Genomic DNA, 13,703 nt, shown 5'->3' with positions numbered 1-13,703 from the left:
CACCTTCAATTAACCACTTTTCAATGGAACAAATGACCTCCTCATAATAAGATGGAGCTTGTTGCAGTAGATAAGGAGGCTTCTGATCTGTTGATTTCTCCTTGTTTCTTTCATCCTCTGACCGCTGTTGAAATTTCTGTACCTGTATTGTTATGGCATCCATCTGGCTGGAGTGTTCAACCTTCATAGCACTGACTTCCTTATTCTGAAGACATATCTGACTAGTTTCCATATCTTTTATTGCTTTGTCATTCTTTGCTTTCATGCCCATGAAACAATTTTGCATATAATTTATCTCTTTCTTATGATTTGCTTGCATGGTAGCCAATTGATTATTATAATCGAATGTCATGATGGTCATTTCTTGATCCATAGTCAATAACTTGTTTTGCATAGAATTAATTTCCCTGTGATGATTAGCTTTCATGGTTTCCATCTCCTTATCTCGCTTTTCTAGGTGGGTGTATAAAGTTCTCATATCCTTGACGTAATCAGTTACAAATTTTTCTTGATTAATCTCCATATTTTTTACCAGCCGCATTAGTTCTTCTATAATTTGCTTCTCATTTTCCTTTTCATTGTCGACACTGATTTGATAACTTGTTCTAGCTTTTCCACTATCATGGATTTGATCTGCAACGGTACAGGTGGATGGCACATTCTAATATGGAGAATTGTCTTGAAATCTTTCAGCGACAGCTCGATCCTTCACAAAATCACTTTCATTCTGTTGCATAATTTTAGGGGCACAAGGTGAGCTACCTTGATAACCATATCTATCTTTAAAAGCATTGACGATGTCTTGTGAAGAAACGAAAGAATCTTCAGGACAATTATTAAACCAATTCAAAGCGTCACCCTCTAAAGAAAAGGCAAATAGACGCATTTTGACATCTTCAGGATCATATTGGGGAGAACTACAATATATGAGCATTATACGAGTAAACCTACATAAATGCTTTCTAACAGCGTCTGAATCACTACCCGAGAACAAAGACAATTTATGAATGGCCACTTCTGGAATATCATGGAGAACATTAGTAAAATGACATGGGGTAAACGAATAATCCATGATGAATAATGAGGGACCAAATGGATGATAGAGAGAGACCTCTACTCAGGAAAATCAAGAGAGCTTCTAGTAGAAATTCTTGCAGAAATGAAAGAAGTGGAGTCGCCACTTGAACATGAATCTAGCTCTAAGACCCAAAAGGCAAACAACTAGATATAAGGGAGGGTTTCTTGTTTGAGAAATAATGGATGAATAAGTGGAATCGCCACCCAAACAAGAAACGAATCGATATGTCTAGGTGCTAAAGGTGCAAATGAAACGATTAATGAGATGCGAAAGGCAAGGTGATGAAAAGATCAAAGGATGCCAGGAAATGTTGTGCTGCTTGATAGGCTAATGAATAGATGAGAAAATATGAGATGATTAAAACGATGTCAAGAAACCAAGGACAAAAAAACTCTGTCCCCGGCAATGGCGCCAAAAATGTTGGCATTGCCAACTAAAATGAATGATAGAAAGATGAAAGAATGATGAGGGAATGTCGTTGAAACGCCGAGAATAAAATGTCCCCGAAAACGGTGCCAAAAAATGTTGACATTGCCGGCTAAAATGAATGATAGAAAGATGAAAGATGAAATGTCGTGAGGACCAAGGACAGAAAAACTCTATCCCTGGTAGCGACGCCAAAAATGTTGTCACACAAAGTGTCTGGGCAGCACGACAACGCTCAGAGTAAGGGTTGTCACTCTTAAATCCTTACTCCATTTAGACTCTCTCCTAGACAAGTCAAGGGTGGTAGTCCCTAGGTAAATGGATGAAGATAGCCTGTGAAAAACAGACTCTAGGAGATTTTAATGATAGAAAACTTGATGAATCTAAACGATTAAATCAGATTGATAGATTAAACGCCAATGTAAAGAAGACATGACCACAAGATAGAACCAATTATAGACCAGTGCCTTCGATATTTGAATTATCCATCTATATAACAAGTTATCCAGAATGATTTTCAATATGTGATGAAAAGTGACAATCATAAATAATCAATGTTACTTGGGAGCGGGAGTGGGCGCGGGAGCGACCATTTTCAAAAGCTCCCAGTTTCGGAGCGAATCCGGGAGCGATTTTTTAAAAATATATATATTTTTTATATTTTTTAATTTTTGATACATATATGTCAACAAAACATGTAGAATGATGAATTAGATATAAAAAACATAAACAAACATAGATTGATCATTGAACCATATCACATCAATCATCTAGATTCTAGAAATTATAATCTTCATTAACCATGTCCACAAGTTAGTAAAATACATATTACAACTGCAACATAATGAGTCTCGTGAATCATGATTCATCAAATCCAATCTTAAAGTTTCAACTTCAAGCTTTCAAAATTGAAAATTCAATATATAACATTTATCATCATTGATCACCAAAGTTGTACTTGTAAGCTAAGTTTAACGGTTAACCATTACAAGAAGTAATATCTTAGATATTTCTAAGTCCTAACTTCTAACTGTTAACATGAAATGAAATGTTATAATTTAAACATGAATAATGAAATGAAATGAAACAACTTTAGTCTTTCATGAAGCATCATATTCATAATTCACAATCATTACCAGTGAGTTATAATTGCCAACTTCAAACTTCAAATTTTCATTGTCACAGTCATATATTGTTTACAAAAAATATCATTATGATATGAAAGAGTCAAGAGTCAAGAGTCAAGGACTCAAAACTCAACAGTTATGAAAACTAAAGTCTAATAGAAACTAGAAAAGACAAGTAAACTGTAAATCTACATGTGGCCCTTGCCACGAGATTCTCCAGGAGTATAAGCAGGTCATGGTGGTCTTCTAGGAGTCTCCCGCACAGACCGACGACCAGAACTAGAACCTCCATGTGAGGATGTAGATGGAGGTGGCGATAGCAAAGGAACAAGACTTGGACCTCGAGCACTGCTACTGGATGGTGGAGGTGGAGGTGGCATGGCTGCTGCAGCTGCAGCTGCCACATCTTCATCCCTTATAAGTTCCTCTTCCAGTTCTTCAAGATGCACTATACCATCTTCCAAATTGTCATCCTCTGAGTGATTGTCCAAATTCTTTATGTGGGATCCTCATAAGCCCGATCACAGTAATGACTCAACAACCTCAAGTTGTAGTGCACATAAACCAAGCTTTCTGCTCGGTTTTCATTGAGTCGTTTCTTTTCACATTGTGTATGAAGCTGTAGGTGCTTCAACACCTCTCTGCAGAAGAAGTATTCACAACCTGTGATAGAACTTTTTTTGCCAATTTTGGCAAAAGTCCATGGCCGCCATATGTTTCCCACCATGTGAGAGCATCAAATCTGTCTCTGTCTTCCATTGCATGGAAGGTACCAAACAAACCAGTGCCACTGAAGTATATGCCTATTTCAAGGCGTACAACTGCACAGTCCTCCCTGTCAGGTATCAACTTTTCCAATGCTTGCAAATATCCACTAGTTACCTCTGCATCTAAATGGGGTTTGGTCCTAATCCCACTCCCTGGTGCAAGTTGGCCCAACCAAGATGTAGAGTAGTATTTTGGCTTAAGGATATACGCCAAGCAATGTAGTGGAAGATTAAGTTTATTCCACCGTACACACACAAAATCATGAATCATTTTGTACAAGTCGGGATCTCTGTTATGAACAATATCTTTTATTTTCCCCAACATGGTATCCATCTGCTCATACACCTCGCCAATCATTGGTTTGTCTGTATCTGCAAACCAAATCATGTGATAAATGGGCTTGGTGAAATCCAACACTTGCCTCACACTTGTCCAAAACTGACCATCAAGAGTGGCCTCCTCCACTAGTTCAAAACCTTGCCTATCAGCTGCATTTGTAGCCCTTTCCTTTAATACCTGCCAATGTGGACTTGATACCATGCTAGCCAATGACTCTCTTACCTTCAAAAGGCACCTGAAGGTGAGGTAATAGCTACCAAATCTGGTCTTTCCAATCCTCAACAACTTCAATCTTGAGTGACTGCGGAAAAGGCCATGTGTATTGCTATGATTTGTAATAAATTTTATCATTTGTTTTCCTTTCTTGTACAAATCACCAATCCATTGGTATTGTGCATTTTTGTTCTTGACATCATGCATCAGAAGGTTCAATGTGTGAACCAAACATCCAGACCAAAATATGTTGGGGTATTTATCCTCAATAATTGCTCCCGCTGCCTTATAATTAGGAGCATTATCAGTCATGACTTGGATGACATTGTATGGCCCAATATGGTCAATTGTTTCAAGTAATGCTTCTGCAATGTTGATGCCAGTCCTGAACTTGTCTGAGTAATCATGTGCAGTTAGAAAGATGGCACGCTAACAGACACAGCAAGAACACTTATCAATGGCTTGCTTTTTACATTTGTCCATCCATAAGATACAATGGACACCCCATGGTCAGTCCAAGAAGTTGTCATTCTATTCAAAGAATGTGATATTTTTGCTTTTTCATGATCAAGTCCAATGATTCTTGCCTTGTCATACCCAGGGCTCTTGTATCCTTTAGGGGCATCATTTATGGCAGAAACCATTTCGTGCCAATAAGGTGAGTGAAGAACATTGAATGGTATCCCACATGCATAGAGAAACCTGTAAACCTTAGAATCCACATCATTCCTACACCCCTCATCAAGGAAATCTGATATGGTTCTACGCCTTAAACCTGATGACCCTGTGCCTCCATATCCACTGCCTTGGGAGGATGCTGAAGGAGTTCTTTGTGCTTGTAATTGTGAGCTTGGTTCAAAGAAACCCCTTGATTTTTTTGATTTGTATTGGGCTTCCTCCTCTTCCCTTATGTATTTGGTTCTATCCACTGCTGACATCGTTGGACAAGTTTTGATTCCTATTTGTTTGTCTCCATCCCATGGCCTTTTCCCGCAGAGGTGTTTTCTGGCACGGGTGTATGAACCTGTGTAATCATTGTTGCAATGGGGGCAATGAAATTTAGTGGTTCCACCCCCTTTCCCTGCTTCAGGCCTGTTAACATATTTCCACAATGGGGTTTGGTCTTGTTTAGTTTTTTGAGAGTCATGTTCACCCTCCTCCAACTCCTTCTCACTGGGGTTTTCATCAAATCCACTTTCTCCAGCTTCTTCATCCCCCTCTTCATTTTGGCCCCTCCGTTTCCTACTCTCCAGCACCATAATAACCATAAAAAAGACCAAGAAGAGGAAAATCCCAAGAAATAGAGCCAGGTCCATGATGTTTGATATTTGTAGGCTTTTGAATCTGCAAATTAATTTAATTTATTTAGATTAATTAATTTAATAATTTTAATCTATTAATTTAATTTACATTCATAATTTTTTCACTAAATATAGTTAATAAACTAAATTAAACTGCCTAAATTACTACCTAACTAAATTAAACTAACTAAACTAACTAAATTACTAAGTTACTTACCTCTCTGCAGGCTTGCTCCTCGCTTCTCTTTGCTCCTTTGCTCTTGCTCTCCTTGCGCTGACTCTCATTCAAGTGATAATGAAATGTTTGTTTGCCCCATTGGGCTTTTAAAACAATTTTTATTTTTAATTTTTTTTTTTTAAATTGGAAAAAAATTTCGCGTCCGCGGCTTTTTTCCACTCGGATCGCTCCCGGCGTCTGCTGATTCACTCCCAGAGCGAATTTTTAATGCTTGGGAGCGATCGGGAGCGTTCGTTCCCCGATCGCTCCCGAGTGTTAAAAATCGCTCCGGGAGCGACGCTCCCGATGTCGCTCCCTAAATTGACAAGGAGCGCAAATTTTTTTATCGGGAGCGCACTCCCGAAATCACTCTCGTTCGGGAGCGATTTCAGGAGCGCGCTCCCGACCCGCTCCGGGAGTGAATCGCCCGGAGTGGGAATTGGGAGCGGGAGCGAGGGGGGGGGAGCGCTCCCCTGCAACCCTGTAAATAATCCACAAAAACACCCAACACTGTATCACGCAAGATATTCCATATTTAAGACAATTATCGTTGATGACCAAGATCTAGATTCAATTAGTTTTTTTCAGCAGTCAATATAAATTTTAAAACACTAGTCAGACTTTGACCATAGAAAAATCATGAAAATTCATTTAACCACTAGATAACATCAAGGAACTTTAGATTAGTGCTTCAATTATTCCTTAGGCAAAATATAAAGAAGTAAAACAAATCAACGGGTTAATAAATCAAATTTTTAATGGGCCGTAGGCCACGTTAAAATTTGTTAAAGCGCAATTCCTTTGATTTATTTTAACTCCGTAGTCACAAAATTTAAAATTTTTAGAATTTTTTAATGTTTTGGAATTTTTTTTTTTATAATTTTTAAATGTTTTTGGATTTTTTAAACTTTTTTCATGTTTTTTAAGACTTTTATATTTTTTTAATCAAAATCAAAATAGAAAAAAATAAAAATAAAAACGAAATAAAATGAAATCAAAAGAAAACAAAATCGATATATATATATATATATATATATATATATATATATATACATATATATATATCTATATATATATTATTTTTATTTAAATGAATAAAATTAAAATCATAAGAATTGAAAAATGTGAAACTAAATAAAATAAAAATAAAAAAATCAAAACACACTTCAATCTTGATCCTTGACTTTTAATGTATATACAAACCTAAACATAAAATGAAAAAATAACTAATGAAACTAAGTCCTAACCTAAAGCATACATAATAAAAGAAAAGAAGTCAAATGCGTTCATTTGTTTTGCTGCTGCAGGTTTCAGAACGATGAAGAGATTGATGGCAGAGAACACAGCGCTTGGTGAATGGAGCAGTAGCTGCGGGTTAGCAACAATGAGGGATGCGGATTGCAAGGAGACTAAGAGGGTTATGGTGGCTCGAATATGTTGAGGATGTGGAAAGGGAGGACGTGGCTGCCATCGAGGGTCGTGAAGGGAGAGGGTTTTGGATGCAGATCCTGGCAGCAAGGCAAACAATGGGCAATGTGGATATCACGTGAAAGGGATCCGAGGGTTCTGAAGGGAGCACGCAAAAGGGAGGGAGCTGGATGGAAGGGCAGTGGAGAGGAGTTGGGCAGGAGATCGAATGAAGGGGCTTGATGGCAAGGAAGGTTGCGAGGGTTTGGACAGGTGAATACGCAACAAGGAGAAGAAAGCTGACGGGTTTGGAAGGATGCGGGTGCAGAAATGGCAAACCAAGAATGGATGTCGCGTGAGGGTTTGAGGATGCGTAAAGGAGTAGTTGTTTGCAGGTTTGAAGCAGCATGATGCAAAAGCTGTAGAATGGAGCAGGCAGGCTTTTATGGCAGTGTATGGTGAGCTGCAACAATGGGTGAGGATGAGAAATGCGTGAAGGTTAGGCAACAGACAAAACTCAGGTAGAAACTCAGATTTCTCCAGATCTTTTAAAAAAAATTCAAAGCCCAAAAATAATTTCGAATTTTTCTAGGAAATAATAGAGAAAACAATTTCGAAATCTTGTTCTTAGGAAACCCCAGGCAGCAGAGAAATTGCAGCCCAAGAATTGAGGAGAAATTTCCAGACTAAGATCTTATACTTCAGCGTAAAAGCTATCAATGAAACCGTTATTGAAATTTTCTAGATTTAATTAAAATATTAAATCCACCTACCTCAGATTTGACCCTGAAAACTTCACGAAATTTCCAGATCTGATAAAATTTTTAAGATTTGAAGCTCTTAAAACCCTTAGACTATAAAATTGATTGAATAGTCTCCCTACAGAATTATGCTGATGAACCTAACAGATCCATATCTTACCCTCTCAGGCCTAGATCTGGACTCTGCATAGTTTTCTGCTTCAGATCTGGAGCTACAAGACAACAAGAAACACCCAAACGATATATATAATGACCCAAAAAATTAAAACCCAGAAAAACCAAAGTTAGAAAACTGAAGAAAATTATAGATCTATGTACATAAGTAGCAGATCTATCAGATCTTGGGAGTGTGAGTTCGACTCCGCTCCCAAATCCGATGATCTAAGGCTCTCAACAACCAGATCTAACGATTTAGCACAAAAAAATGAAGTTTTTTGAATTTTTAAAGGAAGTATTGAGCTCAAAACCCTCATGCATCACCCATAAAAATATCTTATGATAAGCCCGGGATCAAATTCAAACTGGGCTCTTCAAAAAACACGGATTGGGAGTTGGCTGGTTCACCCGAGAACTTCCCCGAATGCCCAATGATCTAATAATCAGGGATATTCCTGCAAAACTCAATTCAGCTGTCAACATAGAGGGAGAAAACAATAATAAAATTCAGATCTAATAGAGTTCCCTGCTATTATATTCAAAACTTAAATTATCATTCAAACCACAACAACTGAGCAAGATACTTGTACTCCAATCGCTCTTCAGAAGCTATTATTAATGGCAAAAAAGAAATTACGCACGAAAGTAATACATCTTATAGCATTTCCATGAAGAGTAACACCAGCAGAAATTAACCCCAAAGTCTTTCTTTATTGGTCATGAAAAGATTACAAGAGAGCTTTTCGCTTAGTACACGATCAAAAAATTGAATGACACTAATTGACAAATGACCTCCTATTTAAAGATAAATTCTCCAATGGCTAGTTCGAGTGATCTTTGTCAAAGTGATCTCGACCATTGATAAGGATCCAAATTTCTTTTAATCTCATTCGTCAAAATTTTAAATATTGAGGAAATTTTGAATTTTTCAATTAAATGCATTTTAATAAATTCAAAAATTAAAATATTGCATTTATTTTCTCAAAATTTTGACTTTGACTTAACCCCACGGACCCAAGGCATAAAATTTAGCAAAATAATCAATTAACCTTAGTCCCTGGACCTGTAAAGATTTAATTTTTTTAAGGATCCACGAATTTTATTTCTAGAAAATTTAAATTTACCTAGGACCTATGAGGGGATAAATTATTTTTCTAACCTTCAAGACACTTTACATCATGATTTTTACATCTCAAGAGGGAAAACCCATTTGCAAAAGACCCTGATAGACTATCCAGTTCTGCGACACAAATATAATCTAGCAGATCAAGCAATTGTAATAAATAACCTAACCAAATAGTTAGGAATATTCCCAAATCACTTTTACATAGACTCAATCTAGAACACTATGACTCCGACTCCACTAAGATTTTAGTGACAAAATCCATTCCGGCTTTGGGGTAAGGCTGAAGGAAAACTCTGCCGACCGTCTGAGAATGGATCGGTGAGACAAAAACCTCTCGGAATGTAGATCGTTACCAGAAAACTAGGTTTGCTTAGGTGATTACATACACAACACGGATCTGCTGAGATTATTTACATTATACACATGCAGACTGGGTTTACATTATGAGATGATCCTTAGGCTAATGATGATAGCTGGATCGCAGGAACACATTGATTAGGCGCTACCCCTTTTGCGAAAAGGGGGGTGTACTGCTATGGGTAATTGACACGTAGTGGTTAACAGGGAGAAAGGCTGACGCTGAGGCCTACTAAGGAAAAATTGAGGCTAGAAGCCCTGAAAAGCTTGAAAGCCTTGCTCCAATTTTTTTTTGTGCTTCAACGCTTTGATTTTTTGAAAATTCTTCTTTAAAAACCTTGCAAAAAATTCAAAGAGACTAGATCTGACCCTCAAGGACCTAGATCTAGCTCTTCTTCCACTTGACTCCTTGATCTAACATGAAAAAATAAACTTTACAACACCCAAAACCCAAATATATACAAAATGAATCTAAAACCACAACCCAAGTTAGAAAAATAATTTACAATTTAATTTACAAAAGTATTTACAAAATATACATGAGTTTTTAAAATAGATTTTGAGGGAATAATTTTTATGATATTTTTTCATTGAAAAAATGGCTAAAATGCTTCAGAGAAATTTAATGCTCACTATAGGCCAAACAAAAATTCAATCCACCATATAAAACCTAGAGATCAAAGCAAAGTAACTCTTGCCCTCAGTCTGTGAACTTGGAGACCAAGGATTGAGTACTTGTACACACTATGTATTATCCCAAAATAATAATATAAAACACCACATAGGAAGCCCGTAGTCAATACATACCACGAATCAGCGACAGAAACATCTCGAGTTGCACCCCAAAGTCTTTTATTATAGTAGAAAAAATAGTTCCCAGCAAGACAATAGTTTACAAAATGATTCAACAACAATTCTAGTTAGAGATCAAGATGACTAGAGATTCAACTGGCTCTCTAATTTATAGATGAATCCTCTAAATGGAAAAATAACGACTAGTTTCTTTGATCCTTGTCAAAATAATATTGGCCGTTGATAAACACTTCAAAATCTTTTAATCTTGGTCCTTGCTTTTTTTTTTAATTTTTATTTTTGAGGAATATTCGAATTTATAATTCCTTTTTAATTAGCTCAAAATTAATTATTTTGAGCTAATTTCCTTAAAAATTTGACTTTGACTTAACCACCAAGGTCCAAATGTCCAAATTTTCTTGAAATATACAATATTACCTTGGTGGAGGACCTTTAAAAATTGACTCTTTTAAGACCCACGATTTTTTCCTTCTGGAGAATTTATTTTCCCAAGACAATTTAATTTGACTCTAATTAATTAATTTTTCTGGCTTAGGATTTAATTTTGTTTTGCTCTGAAATTAATTAATTTACAGATGATGGGATTTAATTATTTTTCCAACCCTCTAATACACAAGATATTTCATTTACATGACTCAAAGAGGGAATACACATTTGGCTTAGACCCTCAAGACACAATCCATTTGTGACTCAATATGATTTAGTAAACCAAGTGATTTGTAATAAAATAATTTATCCAATTAGCTAAATTATTCTCAAACCACTTTTACATTAGACTCAACTAAAAACACTAGAACTTAGCTGATAATTCGACAATAAATTTCACCCTAGCTTTGGGGTTTAAGCTAGGGGGAAAACTTCTCTGATTAGCCGTGTCAAAAAACACAGTTAATCAACAAGGTTAAAAAATCTCCTAGGATAGAATTCGTCATCAACTAATAGGTTTACCTAGGTTGTTACATAGGCTCAAGGTTTTACTGAGATCATTTACAATACATAACTTGCAGAATGGGATGATCATGACACAGGAACTGTTGATTTGTGATCCGATCCTTGTTGAAAAAAGTTGGTTCTTCCGCTTCCCTGGAACTTTGACAATTTGAGTGCAACAAGTCTAAAATTTATTGCTTCATAATAATAAAAGAAGCCCTGATCTGCTGCATTGGTTTTCCCTTCTGGTTTTCTTCTAGGGACTATTGTCCAAAACTAATTATGTCGATTTTTTTGTGTGTGTGCATCTATTTTCTCAGTTCCAACATTTTATTTAGCTTCCGCATAATTTATTTGTGAAGAATTGTGGTGTGATTTATTCAGTGTTAATCAGAAAATTAATAAACTGCTAACCAGTTCTAAGAGTAAATTCTAGTTACTACAATTCGAGGAAATTTCACAATGACAACACCATTCTACATATTATTAAAATGAGGGGAGTGAGGTGACAGTGGTGACACTCCCATTTTTGCACTTTGTGTAGGTCATTTAGTGAGGTTTTGCACTACGTTGCTAGATTTTACAATAACAAGCACATTAATTTTTTCAATCAATAGTTGAAATTTGACTTAGTCTAGAAACAATAAAGCTTTGTCATACATTGATTTGTTTATCTAAGTAATTTATCATTTAGATATACCCTAGGTACTAATGATAATTTTGGTTACATTTCCTTCTTGTCAGTGATAGTCTAGACTCTGCTTATTCATGGTGCACATATAATTTTAAAAGTATGCATGCTACTTCCTTTATTTCTTTGATATGAATCAGTGTTGATAATATCGGTATCGGGAAAATATCGGCGAGGGTCCAGAAAATATCTTATCAGCAATATCAGCGAAAATATCGGCAAATATCGACAAGCATAAAAAATGCACAATATATTCATTTTTTTCAGATTTTTAAACATATAAAGCAATAACAACATGAAATAAACACATTGGCACAAAAATATGAAGAAAACACTGATATATATGATGTCAAATAGAAATGGTACATCAAAGGCGATACCAAATCTTGCTGATCCCTGATAATTGTCCATTCAAGGACTCAAATGTGGAGAACCAATACAAAATAACATCACATATATAAAAGTATCTCATCATCATGAGTTATATGTAGCACAACAAATAAAACTAGCAGCTATCTATATGAAATCACTGCCCTCTCCCCCTTTTACGGGAAAACATGATGGGCTGTTTGCCAGGCTTGCCCCTAGTAGTAGGAGGCCTTGACCCTGCCTCTGCACCTAATGTCAAATAATGAGTGTAGGTATGGGGCTATGCTCTCCTATATCTATAGCAGATGGTGTTGATGTTGATGCTCCCGCAATGTCCTCCTCCTCGTCCTCCTGCTCCTCCTCTGAGTGCTGCTGCTCCTCTGACTCCGAGTCCTCCTCTTGCTGCCCCTGCTCTAATGGATCATCTGCCACTTGCTCTAACCATGAAGGTGACTCCTCCAAGAGGGGCTCCTCAGACTCCACCCTCCACGGAGACAATACATCAATATTGTCTAAGCTAAGTCACATGACACGAGGACACGAGACACAGAGGACACGTAAATACGAGTATTCAATACGAAACACAACGACCTGGAAACAAGACACGGGGGACACGTTTTATATATATATATATATATATACACCAAAATATAGTTTTTTATCCATATTAAATTGTAGGTTGCAGCATATCTAATCAAATTAAAATATAATTACTTCTCAAAGTTCATAGTTCACTTTAAAAAAATAAATAGAATCAAGATTTACTATTTAGAAATTAGAATGTGATATGCTTGGTCTTGATTCTTGAATATTCAATGTTCATTGTTCATGTACAACTTACAAGCTCATAAGAAAATAACTAAAGTCTAATCCTATTGATTTCGTCTGCCCCTCTTGCAAGAAAATGCCACAACCTTCCCTTTCCCTCTAGATGTAGATGCTGGTGCTGGTGGAGTTGGTAGTGGAGTTTGCTATGCTCTAGAAGCTGAAGAACTAAAAGTAGGAGCTATAGGAGGTAGACCACGTCCTCTACTGGTGGCAGGGGTAGCCCGGGCAAGTGATGTCACCTGGAAACATTACAATCTCCCAATCCTGAAATCCTAAAAAACTGATAAGTCTGCTGCATTTTGAATGAAATCTAAAATTCTACTTTCTCCATATGAAATCCAATGAGGCCGGAACCACTCTCAAACATCCTGAGTCATTTCATGGTAATGTTAAAAATTTAAGTAAAAGGATGAAAATGAAGAATGTCACTTTTACTTCAAGAATTTAACATTACCATGAATAGCATATCAATACTAGGGCCTAGAACGCTCAAACCCTCTTTGGCAGCAACCACATAGCTCTCCCCTTCCTTCTCCAGCAATCAGAAATGAAAATGATATGAAAAAAAACCAAAATCGGATTTTTATAGGCCGTGCAGAATTTTTTTACAGTTATCGGGCGATATTTTCAATTGTCGCGCGATATTTTCCGAAATATCGGCGATATTTCGGAAATCGCGCGATATTTTCAAAAGCCGAAAATATCGCGATATTTTGTTGGTGATATATCGGCTCGCCGAAAATATCGCGATATTTTTGAATATCGCCGATATCTCGGTGATATTATCAACACTGAT

The 13,703-nt window shown here is 36.6% G+C and overlaps 1 protein-coding gene across 4 annotated transcripts in view; it reads left to right on the top strand.

Annotated features, from left to right (window-relative positions):
* LOC149267621 (Small GTP-binding protein) overlaps positions 1–13,703 on the top strand; it is a 462,582-nt gene that overhangs the window by 350,453 nt on the left and 98,426 nt on the right. The window lies entirely within an intron of this gene.

This window comes from Pinus tabuliformis, chromosome 6, assembly GCF_031772625.1.
Source record: "Pinus tabuliformis cultivar Carrire ecotype Pingquan chromosome 6, CPIR1, whole genome shotgun sequence".
In the NCBI taxonomy this organism is placed as follows: Eukaryota; Viridiplantae; Streptophyta; class Pinopsida; order Pinales; family Pinaceae; genus Pinus; species Pinus tabuliformis.
This window is presented reverse-complemented; position numbering and strand designations above follow the sequence as displayed.